This window comes from Notechis scutatus, chromosome 1 (genome assembly GCF_049901735.1).
Source record: "Notechis scutatus isolate UNSWTSFEM ecotype Mainland chromosome 1, rNotScu1.2, whole genome shotgun sequence".
In the NCBI taxonomy this organism is placed as follows: Eukaryota; Metazoa; Chordata; class Lepidosauria; order Squamata; family Elapidae; genus Notechis; species Notechis scutatus.
Genome location: NC_142009.1, coordinates 119,008,310 through 119,026,172, shown reverse-complemented (window position 1 = coordinate 119,026,172; position 17,863 = coordinate 119,008,310).

Genomic DNA, 17,863 nt, shown 5'->3' with positions numbered 1-17,863 from the left:
TGTGGCATGGCTTGGTGGGTGGGGCAAGGGAAGGAATCCTGCAAAATCTCAATTCCCTCCCCACCCCACTAACATTCTTTCTAGCTGTGTTCTCCTATGCAGGGCAACAAAAGAAGACCCAGCCAATCAGCTGGGATTTTGGAGGCAGGGAAAAGATGGGGCGGGGCCAGTCAGAGGTGGTATTTGCTGGTTCTCCGAACTACTCAAAATTTCCAGAACTGATCACAACCTGCTGAATACCACCTCTGTTTCTCATCTTCCCACAGATACTCCCTCCCTCCAACCTAGCTCTGCATCTTCTCTGGTTTACTTCCTCTCTCTCTCTATATATATATATAGTAGATTTCCTTCGTATTATTTTTCCTGGCATTTAAATGTAATTTGAGAAGATAAGTAAATTGTGGATTGGAAAATAACAAGCTCTACAGTAAAAGAAGGATAATGTCCTTAGTTTTACCGAAGCTGTTTTCCTCTGCAGGAAAAAGAAATCCAAAACATTTTTTTAAAATTTTACTAAGTAACATGAAACCAAGAATTTTTCAGCTCAGCTTTACTATATGCTGTGTACAAAGTTAAGAAAACTTGAATTCACAACTAGTGCATCACTGAAGTAGACTAAGCCAAAGGTGAGGAGACAAATTGACCTTATTTTATGCTATAACAATCAGATTCATTAAGCAGAAGTTTCTTACTCTGTAATTTTGTTGAGGCTAGATTTTTTTTTACTTACTCAGAAATGTGGCATGATAATTTTAGAATGGGAAAAATCAGGAAAACAGAAGCAACATTAACTTAATTATACCCTTTCATTATATGCCTTGAAATTTCAAACCTAGCACCTGAGATGGAAAAACTATGGGGAGATAAACCCTGATCATACAGAGTTATTTGTCAGTCCTAGTAGACATATAGTTTATAGGTAAAGACCAGGGGTGGGCAACTGGCTCAGGAATTTGAGAGTTGAAGTGCACAGGTTGTTAAAGAGCCCATAGTTGCCCTTCCCTGGTAAAGACTATCATCATGTCAAGAACTATAATACATATAGAACAAAGCCATCTTAACTATGCTAACTGAATGATAAATCTAAAGTGCTTCATGAATTGATAGGTTCCTGATTTTCAGCATAGTACTCAATGGCCTCCTGCAAGTTTCTGCCAGCGAAAACAGAGCTCGGGAGAGCCGTGCTCCATTTTTGTTGGCAGAGGCACCGTGGGCTGGTCCTTCACTGTTTTCAGGGTGGCCCCATGGGCCAGATCTAAGCATTCTCTTTGACACCCCTGCTCTATTGTATGCAGTCCTGTAAGTTCCTTTTTTTTTTAACCAAGCCATAATTTGATGCTATAAATTAGAATCAACATTTTAAATTGCACCTGGAATCCTACAGGTACCCAATACAAGGTCTGGAAGATAGAGGCAATATAATTTCTGAATTGTCTTTAAAGGCAACTCCATGTTGAGTGCTTTGCAGAAGTCTACCAGTGTGGTGATAAGAGAATGTGTCACAATAGCCAGATCCTTCCACTCCAGAATGGGCCACAGTGGCATTCACTGAAACTTTCCTGATGTTAGGCAAAAAGAACAAGAATGACACTGTGAGTTGATTAGCATTGTTTCTTTATTGTTGCTGTTTAGAAGAATCTTGGCAGCCTGACTGCATTCTCTTGGCAACAGCCAGAAAAGGGCTTTAGGAATTTGAGAAGGCGTGTGTCACTTCCTGCCCTATAAGGACTCTATGCTCACCAATTTCTCCCATTCTAGCTAGAGATTCCACCACATCTGGCCATGATCATGACCTTACCCTGCCTATTTTCTTTCTTTCTTTCTTTTTTGAGAAAAGTTTTTTTTTTTTAACAAGAAAGACAACAAATAAAACCATCTTTCAATTTTACAGTGTATCGGTTGGATACATATATCTTGTGTGCATAATAATATAATTGTACATTTCTTACTTGATTATGTTTATAAACCATTCTAAACAACATTTTATATCATATTATTCAATTATTATATTATTATAATAATTGTTATCTTTTAAAAACATATCTCATTCTTGCTAAATTATATTCATTCTCTTAATTCTTCAAGATTAATCAATTATAGTATATTATTACTAATTATAGTATATTATTACTAATATACTATTATAGTATATTACATATTTCAATTTCTTATTCTTCTATCTAACCATTCATAAAATAAATCCCAAATCTTATAATACTCTTTTTCTTATCCTGCCTATTTTTTAACGCTTACCATAGAAACGAATCTGCAACTCATTGGCGCAGACTGGTCACTGAAGACCACTACACAGGTCCAACGTTATTTATTTATATATTTTATTTTATTTATTTATCTAATTTAAACTGCTACCCATACCACCAGCAGTGACTCTGAGTGGTGTTCAACATCATCTAACCCTTTTGAGCTGTGGTGGCACAGTGGTTAGAATGCAGTATTGCAGGGTAATTCTGCCGACTGCCAGCAAATTGATTTTGACTCAAGGTTGACTCAGCTTTCCATCTGTCAGCCCTAGAGGCCATTTTTCTCTTCGGATCTTCAGGGCTGCCATATTTAGTGCTGTGGGAAACTGGTGGTGGGGGTTGCATGGAGTGGGTAGAGATAGATGGTCACAACAACATTCATTTCTCAGAAAGTCAAGGACATTCAGCCTGCACCTGGAGAGGCATGACTGGGAAATATCATCAGTTGGGATGGTAGATTGATTGGACCATGTGATGGACATGTCGATGCAGGGGAAGGGATTTTGACTTTTGTTTGGGTGGGGAAAACCCAGGGGCTTTCAGATTTGGTTCTTCCAAAATGTGCCAACATGACATTTCTAATAAAATGGAGGTTTGAGGAATTGCCTGCCTCAGAATCTTACTTGGTTAGGGGTGTTACTTGGAACCCTAACACAATCCTTCTGAGGTGGGTAAAATGAGGAGCCAGATTGTTCCACCAACAATCTGGCTCCTCATTTTACCCACCTCAGAAGGATTGTATATATAAAATATACTGACCAGTGGTGAGATTCAAATTTTTTTATTACTGGTTCTGTGGGCGTGGCTTGGTGGGTGTGGCAGGGGAAGGATACTGTAAAATCTCCAGTCAGAGGTGGTATTTGCCAGTTTTCCGAACTATTCAATATTTCCACTACTGGTTCTCCAGAACTGGTCAGAACCTGCTGAATACCACCTCTGATACTGACTCTGTAAACCACTTAGAGAGGACTGTAAAGCATTGTGAAGCAGTATATAAATTTCTATTGCTATCTTCTGCTACCCAGGTATGCGGGGTTGGCATAGGCAGAACCTCTCTTGCTAGCAGACAAGAGAAATCTCCTAAGCAGCTGAAAGAGGCTCAAAGAAAATTTAGATCAGTCCATTTTTGTCATTTCAGATATCATAAAAAGATATTGCCTGCTGAAAATTGAAAGTCCAAGGTAGTTATTAGAAGTTTGTACAGAACAATATGAGAGGGGATTAATTTAGGAACAAGAAATATTAAGTTGAAGCACTGCTGTTCAACACAATTCTAATTATTGACATATGGAAAAATGCATGATTAAGCACACAGCTGCTTTTAGATTTAAAACCAACTCTTCAATTGGACTCATAATTACTATTAAAATCCAAAAGGGAGGGATTCACTTTTTAAGCCATGCTAATGCTATAATATGGCATTTCAGTCATGCCTGGGCACATTTTTGCAAGCAAGATTAACCATGGTGCACCCCTGCCAAAATATTGCAACATTTTCAAACACTGTTAAGAAAAGCTCTTCAGGTCATCCTGCTGGTTCTTGTTTTGTTCTTGTTTTCTTTCATTGGTCCCCTGCCTGGAAGATGAAGAGTGGAACTGACATTCACTGCTCAGTATATTGGTTCCATGTCAGGTGGGAAACATTAATGGATGCGATCAAAGGAATGTAGGTTGATTCAAAATGAGTTTGGGGAGAACTCTGTTAATTTCTGAGGCTTTCTCTAAATGGCGTGCTACTGTGTGTGGTCATTCCTACAGATGTCCCGGGCAGGGTCCAAATTGAAACAACAAATGAGCCGCTAAGCTCTTACTTTAATGAGATTTCATTGCATAATGCAACACATACATACATTTTGGAGACTATTTAGCAGAATCATTATGCACAGTATTTTAATGTCCGCAATTTTAGCTGACAAGGCAGGAAAATTGGGCAATGAACAGGATGTATTCACAAGGGTTTCTGTGTAGGCAAAATATCCTATTTTATGCCTCATCTTTTCTTGGAGATATTGTCTTAAATGCAGGTCACCTTTATGATTTGTGGAAAAACTCATTTAAATTTTGATTAGGTACAGTCAAGTCTCCAGTAGAAGACAATATCTGTAGCTCAGTGTTGAACTGTGGAGTCCTTGGTGCTCTCTGAGCTTGGTTATTTGATTGAGACTCTTTGTTACCGACCAAGTAACATCATTGGTGCCAGTGACTGTAGAGTTTGCTTCCTTTTTAGAGCTTACTTCACCAATACTGGAAGAGCAGACAACTGTATATATAAACAAGGAGCAAACCCCACACTCAATGGCATTGATAATGTTACCTAACTGGGTAATGAAATAGCGTGTACTCAGAGAGCACCAAGTACTTCACAGTCAAATGTGCCATAAATACATTTATTGGTCAGAGAATGCTTCGGGGTTGTTGGAATTGGAAATATTGATATGATAATATGGGAACAGTAAACATTGCACAGGATATTCTCTCTGTGGAATAGTGTGTATGATGGTTATTCCTGACTGTCTTCAGACATTCACTTATTAGTTGTCTTGTTTCAACCCCCCCTTAACTTTTTCTTCTGAATGATTTTAGGATGAAGACCAGGGCTGGGATTCTACCGGTTCACACCTAGAACCTGTTGTTAACTTTCTAAGAGAACTGGTCGTTAGAAGAAATCTTCTTTGTTTTTTTGTACTTTACTGGCCTAATCCTGTAAGGAAGGCAGGAAGGAAACATTCTGCTGTTGTTGCTTACAGAAACTGCCTCTCTGTTAACTCTTATTACATTCTTGGCAGGACTAGATTTCCTGTCTCTGGAGCTTCTCTGGAGTTTTTTTTCTCTCTCCTTTGCTGGTAATTTGCTTGTGTGGAGCCTGAAATAATGTGTAGCCATTTCACTTCGAAACCTGACAGCTTGACTTTCTTAAATGGGAAGGATTGTTTTAAGCTTTTTACACTGCTGTTGGGAGGAAATACTCCCCTGTTGGAGTTAACTTTGAAGAAATAATTGAATAATAATAATGAAGCAGAGCTGCTGAAAAGAAGCTTTTAATGACAAGGAACCAAGATGAGTGACATTCCACAAGGCTTCTTGGCTAGCTAGAAAGATTGACATTCAAACATGAGTTTACATACCCTTTTTGAGTTTTGGTTTAAAATTGATTCTTGGTGAAGTTTAATTCTGTGCTTGGTGACATTTAATCCTGTGTTTATTGATGGGATAATTTTCCCTATTCAGCTTTGTTTGGAAGGAAAAAGGTTAATCTCTGTTCCTGAAAAGAAACTGGGTTGAGAAATCTGGCTAGTTCCTATGTCTATTTGTTCTGGTAATTGGTTTAACAAGCAACATATACTATTGTGATTTAATTATTTTTATTATGTTTGAATTTTTTTCCTGCCTCATGGTTTCTTTTTCTATCTGGGGAAGGGGGGGATCTTCCTTCACTGCTTTAGTGGTATCTGGCACTGTCCTTTTGGGGTGTACTTCCAAGAGGCAGAATGCAAGCTTGGCACTGATTTTTTTTACTGCCTTTCTGGGGGGCATGTGACCTTTCCTTAAATCTGGATGATTTCCTTAGGATATCTTGTGAGGTGAGTGGGACCATCTGGTATCTTTAAGTGATGCAAATGGATCTAAGGATTGTTTCTCCTGGGTATGCTCTTTCTGGAGAGCTTAAGTGACCTCTCAGCTAAAGGGTTTTACTTTATGAGCAAGAGTTGGCTGCTTGATAGTTATCACTGCATTTTAACTATTTTCATTCCTCAAGGTGCCTGACTTGTAACTCCAGCTTGCATGTATTTTTAATCTAATGATGGTATTTAGGGCAGCTTTTTGCAAGCAAAGAAGATTTTTGTATTTTTGTACATGTAATCCTTAACTTACAACAGTTCATTTAGTGACCATTCAAAGTTACAATAGCCCTGAAAAAAGTAACTTATGACTGTTTTTTACATGACCGTTGCAGCATCCCCACAGTCATGAGAGGTGAGACGAGGAGAAGCGCCCCTCGATGTGAATGATGTCAAGTTGGCCACGCCCAGCCAGTCACATGACCACCAAGCCATGTCCACCCAGTCACATGACCACCAAGCCATGCCCACCAACTAAGCCACGCCTACAGAACTGGTTGTTAAAAAATTTGAATCCCACCCCTGTTGAAGACTGAAATTCAGTTGACATATTTACAGTAACATTGTTCTTAGACAATCATTTCTATCATTATAAATGTCTTAACATATAGCAATAGCACTTAGACTTACATACTGCTTCACAGTGCTTTTTACAGTCCTCTCTAAGCGGTTTATAGAGTCAGCATATTACCCCCAACAGCCTGGGCCCTCATTTTACCCACTTCGGAAGAATGGAAGGCTGAGTCAACCTTGAGCCTGGTGGGATTCGATCTGCCAAATTGCAGGCAGCCCACAGTCAGCAGAAGTAGCTGCAGTACTGCATTCTAATCACTGCGCCACTGTGGCTCTTATCATATATGCTTATCAATAACAACCACCACCAATAAGACAAAATTGTGTCTTTTTCTACTGTATACTGAAACAGTGTTCAGTGTGCATTATTTAAATATGACTGTAGGAAAAGCAGTTAAATGTGGAAGAGATGAAAATGATCACTGAGACCTGCCACAGAAACATTAAACTGAAAAATAATTACAATTAAATCACTATTTCAGTTAATTTCACCTTCCAGGCATTCAATCAGATTATCAGTCTAATATGATTACTAGCAGTGTTTTCTGCCAGCTTGAACTAGATATTAATTGCTAATGTTGTCACTCTTTACCTGATTTGGGATGTTAATTTTTCCAGCTTGTAATGTTCTGCTACATTATCGGTGATACACCTTGTTTGGCGTCTATCCATTTTGTGACGTTTAATATTCTCAGAGTTTCATGCTATCCTGAGCTAAATTCGTATTGTATAGGCATTGGCATCTGAACAAAGAAAAGGGATTCCCCATACCCTGCTTATATCTACAAGATTTCTTTCCCAGTATTAGAAGGATAAACATATGCTCCTTTAGTGAGGTAGTTAAGTGACACACCCACATAATGATTTTGTTCAATGACTATAATCTTGGCTCTTCCAGCTGTAGTCATTAAGTGATCACTCAGAGTGCCTCTCTCCTTGCCTCCATGCCCAGGAAGTTCAGGCCCACTCCCTGCCTAATCGGGCCTTGCTCCAATATGCCTGGACCAACTTACCTTTGCCTTTTTCTGCAGCTGCAGGTACGCCCAGCTGATATGATGTGTTGCCTTCCTACCAAGGATGCCTTGCAGCATCCTGTAGGTGGGATCCATTCTTGTGATCGGGGGAAGGTTCCTTCTCCAAAAGGTAATGAAAACTATTGTTCTGAAGTTTAGCAATCTAGCTTTCCAGCACTCTTCCATGTCCAGAAGAGAATAGCTCTGCTGTGCTGCAGATGTGGGACTCAGATCTTCAAGATCCAGGGCCTGTTTCTACAGCCCATAGGAGGGACTGAGCTCTCCACCATGCACAGAAGAGAATGCTTCTGCTGAAACCTAGAAACCTATGCTCAGGTCCTTGGAATTTGAGGCACATTTCTCTAGTCTGGTGGAAGGGCTAAGCTCCACTCTGCAGGCAGGTCTTTCCGCCAACCCCCAGAGACAAGAGGGAGGGGTTTGTTTGTTTGTTTGTTTGCTTGTTTTGGCAGGTGGCAGCAGCTTGCAACCTTTCTTTCTGGCTTCCCCATTGACTTTCTGGAGAAGCCAGCAGAGAAGATTGCAGATGACAATCACATGATTGTGGCGTGCTTGGCAAGCAGTTATAAATGTGAACTGTTTACCAAATGCCTGAAATCTGGACATGTGATAGCAGATGGAGGAGCTGCATAATGTTTATGATGGCTAGAAGTGCTTTATCAGCTGTTGTAACTTTGAACACTTGTTAAACAACTGGTCATAGATCAAGGACTACCTGTAGTGGCTTATGAGTGAACCAGTTATCAATGCAGATTATCTTTGGATGATTATATTGAAGCATGGCTACTACCCATTGAAATACATACATAGTTACATGCATGCATGCATGCATACATACATACATTCGTGAAGAGATATCTTTATTTCCTTCCTTCCTTCCTTCCTGTCTCCCGCCCTCCCAAACATTTTTAAAAAAGTGTTCATATCCATATGAAATTCCTCCCCTTTCTCTCTTTTGTTTTTGAATTGACAAGAAACCTAATCACAAATTATCTTGCCATTCTTCAGTCCTGGATCCTCCATACATGCCATACAATATATATATTCACAAATTTTTAGATGCCATCATACACATAAAAACTGGCTTCAGCTTATCCATGAATGGACTTATCAGCAAGAATATTTATTGATTCATTTAAAATATTTATATAGCTGCCAATCTTAAGCAATTCTGAGATACTCACAACAACAAAACCAATAACTATAAAACAATCATAAAACAGAAAAACAATAAATCAGAAGATACATTGTAATACTTTTAAAAGTGCTCCTTTCTCCTTTATCTAATCATGTAAACCCATTCACTGCTAAACTGACCCTCGAATTTTCCACCAAAATACCATGAAAAATAGATAATCCATGGAATACCCATGGATAAGCCAATTATGAGAATTAAAGTATTAAAAATATTGTGAGTTGGCACATCTGCAGGTGGCACATTTTTCACTGTATTTTAGTTAAAGGTGTGAGGGTTGGCTTATTTGTGGATGGGTTTATATGTAAATATATACGGCACATCTCTTATATGAAAAAGAATCTCCTAATATTTCAAATGAATAAAAAATCCCACAGATTTTGATATTAGAATAGCACCTTTTACATTAATAATATTTAGACTTAAGAGCTCCATAAACAGCAAAATCAATTGGAATCTTCTATAAGAAAGCACAAGCCAATCAGTTGCCTGACATTTAATATTTTGTTATTTGAAGGTAGAAAGTTGTTTATTACTATAATGCAGTGACTCAGTAGGAACAAATCATCATCCTTCATTAGGTCATAACACAAGCCCCAAACAGGAAATGCTAAAGGTAATAAGATTCTAAAAATGTCCAAGTGGTCAGCAAGTAACTGAACTACAAGTAGGGGAGATGATGTTTTAGTTGGTGCCTCATTTTCACTGCTGTGGCAGGCATATTGTACAATTTGTGAGGTAGCTCCATTATTATTAACATCCTTTGCCTACTATTTCTTTGTTTGTTTTCTTTTTATAGTATTTTCAATTGTTTTTATAATTAATAATGATAGGGGCTTTATGTGTTTATTTACAGTTTTTAGCTCTCTTTTACACTGCCCAGAATTGCTTTTGGTGGGAGTGGCAGCAAGATGATAGATAGATAGATAGATAGATAGATAGATAGATAGATAGATAGATAGACAGACGGATATAGATAGATGATAGATAGAGATGATAGATAGATAGACAAATGGACAGACAGATAATCAGACAGACAGATCTGAGACTTGTATAAGAGGGGAAACAAACTATTCAGAAACCTATGTACCAGTTTAGAAGAAATGGTTGAATTCTTTCAGAATGTCACCCAGAAATTTTATTTGAGTAAAACAGGAAAATTGAGGATTCAAATCTACCTTTTTAAAAAGTATTATCTCGCCTCCAGATTACTTCCTGGAAGTAATTTAATTCTGGAAGTAATTTTATCAAAACGCCTGATTTCCTTGTCTGTGGAGGTTGGTAACTATATTCTAATTCAATGAAATTACAGTTTACATATTCTTATTAGAAATGTATTCAGCTGGGTGTTTGGGCTTGCAAAGAATTGTCAAACATTTCAACATCTAATTATGGCTTTAGAAAATATACGTTGCTTGAGCTTATTCAATTTACATTTTCTTGTATTAGGAACAATAATGATTTCTTAGGCAACCTGGAATTGCATCTCTATCCAGCAGGAATGACTGTAGTATCTCAAAAGCATTTCTGGATTTTATTCATCTGAATTTGATTGTATCTCTAGACTAGAAAAACCTAAATGGCCACTTAATTGCAGCTTAGTCTCTGCTGCTGCCATGTAGGTACATGACATCCATACTTGCAGTTGAAATATGGTAGCCCCAAGCCCCAAAGATTTATCTTCACTGGCAGCACTATGACTATAACTGAATAGTTGAGGTTTCCAACATTTATGGCCTGCAAACCAGATCTTCTTCTTGTTGTTGTTCCATATCCCTCATCGGATATTGCCAATCATGTTTGCAATCCTATTTTTATCAACAGCCGTACGAAAAAGTGCTATTGAGTTTTCTCCAAACCAGTCCCTTAGATTTGGAAGCCATGATGTTCTTCTTCAGCCTGGACCTTGTTTGCCTTATATGCTGTATTTTTTGGGTGCCGCATCACATGTCCAAAATATCTAACTTTCACTTTTTTATAGTTTTGATGATTTCCCTTGGCTTTCCCAAGAGGCTTATCACCTCCTCATTTCTGATTTTTTCAACCCAACTTATACGTAACAGCCGCCTGTAAATTCACATTTCAGATGCTTCTAGTCTCTTCAAGTGGCTTTCTGTCAGAGACCAACTCTCTACTCTGTAGAGCAGGATAGAAAAAATGTAGCACCTGACAAACCTTCAATCTTAGACTTATGTCGTGATTTGCAGAAGACCTTTTTCATTTTGAAGAATGCTGTTCGAGCTTTCTCTAGCCTTGTTTTTGCTTCAGTGGTCATGTTCCAGCTTTCACGTAAATTAGAAGTGAGGTACGTGATCCTTTCAACTTTTTCTAGCGGTATTCCTTCTGAAGTTATCAGTGGTGAATTAATGGGTTGTTTGCTGATGACCATGATCTTGGTTTTTGAGGTGTCATGCCTCAAGACGTATTTTTCAGATATTTCTGTGACTCTGTTAATGAGGAACTGAGAATCTTCATGCTTACTAGCAAGCAGAACTGTGTCATCAGTATATCTTAAATTGTTGATCAGAACACCATTTGCTTTGAGGCCAGCATCGATGTTTTCTAGTGCTTCATTGAAAATTGATTCAGAGTAGATATTAAACAATACTGGAGACAGAATACAGCCCTGCTTCACCCTCTTCGTATTTCTGCAAACCAGATGAATATAGCAAACAGACATATGCATAACATATTTCAATTGTTCAAACGGTTGTACCCCAGGTGTGGAACATCCACTGCTCTCTCTAGGGACAATAGCATCTTCAAAACTCAGTCAACCACATGGAACACAATGTTAATTGTTCTCTTTCTGCAGTTCAGGCCAGCAAATGCAGAATTAGATTAAGCAAATATCCAAGAGTCACTTGGGTGGAAGGAAGCAAAAACAAGGGGAACAGGGCCAGCCCGTGTTCCAAAAAGCATTAAGTCCAGAAAAGCAGGTGTTGCAAAATCCAATTAGCAGGAAGGATTCAATCAAGAAACACTAATAAAATTGCTTAGTCAAGATAAGACTTTTTTTAAAACATGGTCATTCCATGACATTTAATATTATTGTTTACATCTACATTCTGCTTTTGAGAGATTTGATTTGAATTGCACTGCCATATGGTTTTAAAACTACAGTGAAGAATAACCTGAATGAATATCTGGGCTTACTGTATAGAGTTACATCAACAATTCCCACAGCTCCCCAATTATTCATTTTCTGAATTTTCTTTTGAATATCTGGCCAAGCCCCAGTCACAAACTGCATTTTTTCCACATGGATTCAAAAGCAGGTGTGGTTGGATCCACACCAGAATATTTAACTAGGCTGTCCCGAAGCCTATTACAATAGTCCCCAGGATATACATCAACTCCCGATAAGCATCGCAACTCGGCTGGTTTTATGGGAACAGCCACAAAGACTGTCACCGGGTTGCCTGCAGCATTGATCTCATTAGGGACTTCCAAAACATCCAAAACACTTTGCATAATGCATAACATTTACACAGATTTAAATCAAAACAGTTCCTATACTGTGAGCTTACATTCTGAAAGACATAACAAAAAATGAAGAGGGAAGAAAAGAACAAACAAACTCAGAGTTGTCTCTGTAAGTTGGTCTCAATCAAGTTGACAATCGGATGAAAGTTCTCTGAACAAATACTCGAATATACAATCTGAATTTGTTAACTCTTTCTTCATAACTTTTTGTTTTGTAGTGTAAGTATATTAATGTGCGCTTCTAAATGACAAGCAGAGGCTTATATATTGGGTGAGGGGAAAACCATAAATCCTGGAATCCTGGAAAGGTAGCAATTGGAACTCTTAAAGGAACAGATTGTTCTCGTCTGACTTCTTCAGTGTTTCATGCATTTTTTTTTTTTACAAGAGAACCTGGAATGGAACTTCATACATCACCCAAAGATGGTGATTTGTGAAGGTAACTATTCAACCTTTTATCTTCCCCACATGTTTTGCATATCACTTTATTGATTTTGCTCAGTCAACCACCCCAAGATTTACACTTTTTTTCAGACATTCCAAATCTTCCCATTTTCAACTAAATCAATAGGTTATGTCCAAAAGTACCGTTCGTAATTTGGAATTGATCGAATGTCATTCTGGTTTCAGCTGTTACTGCATTATAGACAGACAGATTGCCCTGGTGTTAAGCCACGCATCTGCCTTCAATATGCCAAATATTGATTATTTTCCTTGACTAACAATTATTTTATTTCACAAGAGGATGTTAGATGGAAGTACAGAAGAATGTTATATTGTACTTCAGATTCCAAAAGCACCATCTTCCTATGCCACATTTTGCATTCCAGTCTTTGCTTCAATGTGTGGAACAATTATTCTACTTGCTCCTATCTGACTGAGGGTGAAATTTGATCTAATGCTTATTCTTAAACAATGCATCTAAATTCTCATGGGTTTTAATCCACTGCCTGTTAAGTGCTGCAGCTACACTCTTCAAGAGGCACAATGATGTGACATAGCTTTCCCCAACCTGAAGCTCCCTCACCAGACATGCCATAATTTACAGCTAGCCTGATTACCCATGATGGCTATTCTGGACAATGGATGCATTACCGATAGGCCAGATTACCCATGATGGCTAGGAATTAGGGAAAGTTGAAGTCTCACATATCTGGTAGTCATCAGACAGGGAAAGATAATATAATTTATTAACAATCTGGACCTGCAACTGTACAGTTTACATTTAGGCTTATCTGTGTAAAATACTGTGAATCGGGCGACCATGATCTTTTAGCTTAATCAGATGTATTGTGGAAATAAAATGGGACTCTGTGTTTCATAGATGGAGGAGATCAGACAGTGATAAGTTCTAAACACAACTTTCTATTGAGGCATGGTGATATTTTTCTCTCTCACTCACAAGCATTGCACATTTCTTTTAGCAAAGCTAAATAAGGCAGGGGGTGGCTGGACGAAATAAACTCTCTGACTCATATTATTAATTGTAGCGGCATGGAGAAAGTTTGACAAGTATCACTATTAGTACAAATTATTTATAATTCATGAAGTCATAGGAATTGGTCCTGGCTCTAGGGATGCTATTCAGACAAAACAATGTCATGACTTTGTGACACAAGCTCAACCCTTTGATGCTTGCATAGCAATGTTGCATTTGAGTATATAAGGGGTGGAGTTTGCACAACATCAGGACTTGTGACTTACAATACTTCTCAATGCCCCATTCACAAGGATATCTAGATCTGGTATGGCGGTAGTTCTAGACTTTCCCTTCCATGAAAATCATATGCTGTTCAGGACAGTGGATGCATTACTGATCGGCTAGATAGGTGGGCTGAAACATCAAGGTTTGCTCTATTCCCTTACAGGAACCCCCTAATTCTATAACACAAAAAGTTCTGCATTATTTCCTCTGAAATTGGATCTAGTCCTTCACTGTAAATGCCATTCCAAATAGGTAAGGACAGAGAAGCAGGAAAAGATACTAAACAGGTAGTAGAACTACATATGTACAATCACCATAATGAAACCCTCAAGTGTCAATTCAGTTATTCATAGCTCTGTTAAAGAGCAACTGGTGCACAGAGAGAAGAATAAGAGCATATAGGCATATGTGGAGGGCAGGAAAGATCATGGTTATATGAAATCATACTCATAGTATGAAGGCAGAGTGGGAATGTCTATACTACTGTCCTAGGATTCTACTATATTTAACATTAGAGTTTGGTCGCCTCCCATACAAACATTATTAAAATTTAATAAATAAGTAAACAAATAAAATAAGAGTTGTCCTTCTGAGAAGGGGGAAGGGAAATAATTTTATTATCTCCCCATTCTTGGTCCTGTCACACATGGCTAATTGGAGAGGGAGGGGCTTGGGATGATAACAGCTCTTGCGGCGCAGTATATATATGTGGGTGTTATGCCTCACCTGTATTTATTTATTTATTTATTTATTTGATTTGTCAATTGTTTACAAGATAATAAGTACAAGTGTATACATAGTTGTTAATATATGAAATGGGTACATATAAGAAAAATAAAAGAATAAGAGAAACAATAGGACAGGGACGGTAGGCACGATGGTGCGCTTATGCACGCCCCTACAGACCTCTTAGGAAAGGGGTGAGGTCAATAGTAGACAGTCTAAGGTTAAAGTTTTTGGGGTTTGGGGAAGAGACTACAGAGTCGGGTAGAGTATTCCAGACATTGACCACTCTATTGCTGAAGTCGTATTTCCTGCAATCAAGTTTGGTGCGGTTTACTTTGAGTTTGTATCTGTTGTGTGCTCTTGTGTTGTTATGGTTAAAGCTGAAGTATTCATTGACAGGTAGGACATTGCAATGTATGATTTTATATACCATGCTTAAGTCGGACCGAAGGCGGCGTAATTCAAGGTTTTCTAGTTTTAGAATTTCGAGTCTGGTGGCATAAGGTATTCTACAACGAGTAGAAGAGTGGAGAACTCTTCTTGTGAAATACTTCTGGACTTTCTCAATTGTGCTAATATCACATACGTAATAAGGATTCCAGACTGATGAACTGTATTCGAGTATTGGTCTAGCAAATGTTTTGTATGCTCTGGTTAGTAGTGAGATATTACCAGAGAAAAAGCAACGTAGGATTAGGTTAACAACTCTTAATGCCTTTTTGGCTATGTAGTTGCAGTGGGCTCTAGCACTTAGATCATTAGAGGTGAGTATTCCCAGGTCCTTTACAGAGCTTGGGTCGTCAACAAGATCTTGACTTCAGTTTGTATTTTATTTTCTGATTTTTTTTACCAATATGTAAGACAGAGCATTTATTTGTTGAGATTTGAAGTTGCCATATGTTAGACCATTCAGATACGTAGTCTAGGTCTTTTTGAAGGGTAGTAGTATTGTCTGTGGTATTGAACAGCTTTACATCATCAGCAAAGAGAACGCAATTGCTCTTGATATGATCACAAAGGTCGTTTATGTAGAGTATGAAGAGAGTTGGTCCTAGAACACTGCCTTGGGGAACACCACTATTGACAGGTACTGGATTTGATAGGGCTGGATTTGATATCCACAGGTGAGCAATCAAAATTCCAAACTTCCAAAAATATAAGCAACCAAAAACAAACCCCAACAAAGATAACGGCTGAGGTTTTTCCAGTCCTCAGCAGTAGTTCTGAAATCTGTTTGGCAATCCTGAAGTGCCTATAAATCACAATGCCTCAGATAATCTTCACAGTACTTTCGCTCTAACAAGACACTTTGCTTCTGGCAAATTTCTCAAGCCAATCCGTTTCCTTTTATCCCCCAAGGGGGCGTGTTAGTCTCATTTATTAATCACTGGCTTGACGCTTCTTTCCCAATTGAGATTGACGTCTCAATCTCCGTCTATTTCTCACGTCAAGCCAGGATCCCTCAAAGTTCTCCTCCTTGCTTGAAACCTCTCGCACGTTTTCCTGATTATCTGTTACCGGCTGCTGCGTAATCAGAGAGGGAGATTCGGGGGAGGGAGAGGACTCCGACACTTCCAATAAATTAGGTTCGTCTCTCATAGCTAAGTCCACTTCCTCATCCTGGCTACCTTCAAAATCATTTAATAATGCAGGTTCGAATCTCAGTGCCAGATCCTCTTCACTCGAGCTCACATCTGCTAACGGACCAGATTCAAATGTTTTGACCAGAGTCAAAACATGTAGGTATATGCATATTTTTTTATTTATTTTGTCATGTTTATGTAGTGTATATTGGAGGTGGACCTTTGAGAGTGGTACACAATAAAATTTCATTTTAATGTATGCCGATTAGTGTACATTCACTGTGACAACAAAGTTATCTAAGTCTTTCTAAGTCTAAGTTAGAAGGCAGTACTGCAGATTAACTCACTGATCATTGCCAGGAGTTCGATCTTGGCCAGCTCAAGGTTGACTCAGCCTTCCATCCTTCCGAGGTTGGTAAAATGAGGAGCCAGATTGTTGGGGTGGGGACAATAGGCTGATTCTGTAAGTTGCTTAAAGAGGACTCTAAGGTGATATGAAGCGGTATATATGTCTAAGTGCTATTGCTTTTGTTACAAATAATTTTCTGTTGGAGATTGTTAGTTCAGTTAGGAAGCACCACTGGAAAAGAGGCTATATAGAGAAAAAAATTGAAAAGGAAAAAAAAAACTGAACATGTACCGTATCATGTATTTGGACCAGCAGAGAAAGAATCTTAGACATAAAGCAACTTCAACAATGTTATCTCTGCCTCCTTCTCCCCAACTCTTTTGTCTTCCTCTCTTGCTATTATCAGATAAAATGTTAGGAAAACCAGAAACAATGTCTTGCTAGTAGTGTTTAATTTATTGGACAAACTGTGACATAATCATAGTACCTTTGCTGTACATTAAAGTACAGCACTGGATTTTCAACGTGTGATTCTCACTTTTTTTTTTTTTTTTTTAAAATTTTTTTTACTCTAAAAGCGCCAGAAGCTTACCTAAATTAAGGATGGTGCAGCATGGATGCTTTTCATTTCCCCCTTGAGTCATGTTAACTGTATTCATTTAATTTCAACATAAAATCCAGCATTACAAAGAAATTGCACATATGAATGTATTTGAATATTTATACTTGTGCTTTGGCAGACATTACATTATTCATTGAAACTATATTAATGATTCAGTAAAACAATGCAACCCTAGGAAGAAAATGATTTATCAAAGCAGCAATTAAGAGTACTTTTGCCTGTCCTTCTGAAATTCACATGAGATAATTCCTTCAGCATAATTTTACCATCTGACTATATTCAACCTCTCATTTCACATTGGTACCAACCTGATCTTTTTTTGCGTCTGCCACTTGGATGCTACATGAGCAACAGGGGAGCTCATTATAAGTCTGTGACAGCTACACCTGTATCAATGTGCAAATTGAGCCTATGCCCAATGTTACATTAGAACTCGGATGGGAGACCACCAGGGGATTCTAGGCCGTGAGAAGTAAACACATGCTACAGAAATCCTGGAGGAAGGCAATAGCATGATGTTATTGCCAGAAAACAGAGTGGACCAGGAGTCAAGTTCAGCTAAGGAGACGTTACATTTTCTTTAGCACACAGAAGAACAAAACACCCAACTGTACTGTACAGCTCATGGTTGTAAGTCACTATTTTCAGTGCTGCTGTAACACATACTAAATATGGTTAGAGAAAAAAAAACACCTCCTTTTTTTGGGACAAA